The sequence below is a fragment of the Mus musculus genome, chromosome X, assembly GCF_000001635.26.
Source record: "Mus musculus strain C57BL/6J chromosome X, GRCm38.p6 C57BL/6J".
Taxonomy (NCBI): domain Eukaryota; kingdom Metazoa; phylum Chordata; class Mammalia; order Rodentia; family Muridae; genus Mus; species Mus musculus.
The window spans coordinates 53,415,799-53,419,262 of NC_000086.7; the positions used below are offsets into that span (position 1 = coordinate 53,415,799).

General features: G+C 41.2%; 1 pseudogene; it reads left to right on the plus strand.

Moving 5' to 3' along the window:
• Positions 2,519–3,169, plus strand: Gm14584 (predicted gene 14584; annotated as a pseudogene).

Consider the following 3,464-nt stretch of genomic DNA (forward strand, 5'->3'; position numbering starts at 1 on the left):
CCTCCATTGGGGGCCCTGTGATCCATCCAATAGCTGACTGTGAGCATCCACTTCTGTGTTTGCTAGGCCGTGGCTTAGTCTCACAAGAGACAGCTATATCTTGGTCCTTTCAGCAAAATCTTGCTAGTGTATGCAATGGTGTCAGCGTTTGGAAGCTGATTATGGGATGGATTCCCAGATATGGCAGTCTCTAGATGGTCCATCCTTTTGACACAGCTCCAAACTTTGTCTCTGTAACTCTTTCCATGGGTGTTTTGTTCCCAATTCTAAGAAGGGGCAAAGTGTCCACACTTTGGTCTTCGTTCTTCTTGAGTTTCATGCGTTTAGCAAATTGTATCTTATATCTTGGATATCCTAAGTTTCTGGGCTAATATCCACTTATCAGTGAGTACATATTGTGAGAGTTCCTTTGTGATTGGGTTACCTCACTCAGGATGATGCCCTCCAGGTCCATCCATTTGCCTGGGAATTCATAAATTCATTCTTTTTAATATTGAGTAGTACTCCATTGTGTAAATGTACCACATTTTCTGTATCCATTCCTCTGTTGAGGGGCATCTGGGTTCTTTCCAGCTTCTGGCTATTATAAATAAGGCTGTTATGAACATAGTGGAGCATGTATCCTTACCGGTTGGGACCTCTTCTGGATATATGTTGAGGAGAGGTATTGCGGGATCCTCCAGTAGTACTATGTCCAATTTTCTGAGGAACCGCCAGACTGATTTCCAGAGTGGTTGTACCAGCTTGCAATCCCACCAACAATGGAGGAGTGTTTCTCTTTCTCCACACCCTTGCCAGCATCTGCTGTCACCTGAATTTTTGATCTTAGCCATTCTGACTGGTGTGAGGTGGAATCTCAGGGTTGTTTTGATTTGCATTTCCCTGATGATTAAGGATGTTGAACATTTTTTTCAGGTGCTTCTCTGCCATTTGGTATTCCTCAGGTGAGAATTCTTTGTTCAGCTCTGAGCCCCATTTTTTAATGGGGTTATTTGTTTTTCTGGAGTCCATCATCTTGAGTTCTTTATATATATTGGATATTAGTCCCCTGTCTGATCTAGGATAGGTAAAGATCCTTTCCCAATCTGTTGGTGGTCTTTTCGTCTTATTGACAGTGTCTTTTGCCTTGCAGAAGCTTTTCAACTTTATGAGGTCCTATTTATAGATTCTCGATCTTACAGCACAAGCCATTGCTGTTCTATTCAGGAATTTTTCCCCTGTACCCATATCTTCGAGGCTTTTCCCTAATTTCTCCTCTATAAGTTTCAGTGTCTCTGGTTTTATGTGGAGTTCCTTAATCCACTTAGATTTGACCTTAGTACAAGGAGATAGGAATGGATCTATTCTCATTCTTCTACATGATAACCTCCAGTTATGCCAGCACCATTTGTTGAAAATACTTTTTTCCACTGGATGTTTTTAGCTCCCTTGTCAAAGATCAAGTGACCATAGGTGTGTGGGTTCATCTCTGGGTCTTCAATTCTGTTCCATTGGTCTACTTGTCTGTCGCTATACCAGTACCATGCAGTTTTTATCACAATTGCCCTGTAGTACAGCTTTAGGTCGGGCATGGTGATTCCACCAGAGGTCCTTTTGTCCTTGAGAAGAGTTTTTGCTATCCTAGGTTTTTTGTTATTCCAGATGAATCTGCCGATTGTCCTTTCTAATTTGTTGAAGAATTGAGTTGGGGGCTGGTGAGATGGCTCAGTGGGTAAGAGCACCCGACTGCTCTTCCGAAGGTCCAGAGTTCAAATCCCAGCAACCACATGGTGGCTCACAACCATCTGTAACAAGATCTGACGCCTTCTTCTGGTGTGTCTGAAGACAGCTACAGTGTACTTACATGTAATAAATAAATCTTAAAAAAAAAAAGTGTTGCAGGTAAATGCACAGTGAAGAAAACACCAAAAAAAAAAAAAAAAAAAAAAGAATTGAGTTGGAATTTTGAAGGGGTTTGTGTTGAATCTGTAGATTGCTTTTGGCAAGATAGCCATTTTTACTATATTGATCCTGCCAATCCATGAGCATGGGAGATCTTTCCATCTTCTGAGATCTTTAATTTCTTTCTTCAGAGATTTGAAGTTCTTATCATATAGATCTTTCACTTCCTTAGTTAGAGTCACACCAAGGTATTTTATATTATTTGTGACTATTGAGAAGGGTGTTGTTTCCCTAATTTCTTTCTCAGCCTGTTTATCCTTTGTGTACAGAAATGCCATTGACTTGTTTGAGTTAATTTTATATCCAGCGACTTCATTGAAGCTGTTTATCAGGCTTAGTAGTTCTCTGGTGGAATTTTTAGGGTCACTTCTATATACTATCATATCATCTACAAAAAGTGATATTTTGACTTCTTCCTTTCCAATTTGTATCCCCTTGATCTCCTTTTGTTGTCTAATTGCTCTGGCTAGGACTTCAAGTACAATGTTGAATAGGTAGGGAGAGAGTGGACAGCCTTGTCTAGTCCCTGATTTTAGTGGGATTGCTTCCAGCTTCTCACCATTTACTTTGATGTTGGTTACTGGTTTGGTTGGTAAATACAACGCGATGGTGCTGGAACTGCTGGGACCGAGTTTGGAGGATTTGTTTGACCTCTGTGATAGAACGTTTTCTCTTAAAACAGTTCTCATGATAGCTATACAGCTGATTTCTCGTATGGAGTATGTCCACTCAAAGAACTTGATATACAGAGATGTGAAGCCTGAGAACTTCTTAATAGGACGGCCGGGAAACAAAGCCCAGCAAGTCATTCATATCATAGATTTTGGTTTGGCAAAGGAATATATTGATCCAGAGACAAAGAAACATATACCATACAGAGAACACAAAAGCCTTACCGGAACCGCCAGATACATGAGCATAAACACACATCTAGGAAAAGAGCAGAGTAGAAGAGATGATTTAGAAGCCTTAGGCCACATGTTCATGTACTTCCTGAGAGGCAGTCTTCCTTGGCAAGGCTTAAAGGCTGACACATTAAAAGAGAGGTATCAGAAAATTGGAGACACAAAACGAGCCACACCAATAGAAGTGTTGTGTGAGAACTTCCCAGAAATGGCAACGTATCTCCGTTACGTACGAAGGCTGGATTTTTTTTGAAAAGCCAGACTATGATTACCTAAGAAAGCTTTTTACTGACTTGTTTGATCGAAAAGGGTATATGTTTGATGTGCCAATTTCTGAGTATATCTATCCCAATTATACATTCTGGAACTGGGGAAATCACCACAGGATGTGTCCGGGGACCTACTGGACCTACTGTGAGTCGGACATCAGTCAAAACTCCATTAATCACCTGCCCTCCATAAGCCCCTACTTTAACTGGAGGGCCACAATGTTTCTTGGGATCCCCTGGGATCAGTGTCAACTCAGAACCAGTATCCAGCAGACCCCGAAAAGTCTGATTATTTCCTTTTCCCCAGTGTACAGTTACCCTTGTAAAAGGCCGTAGGTCCCTCTGGGGA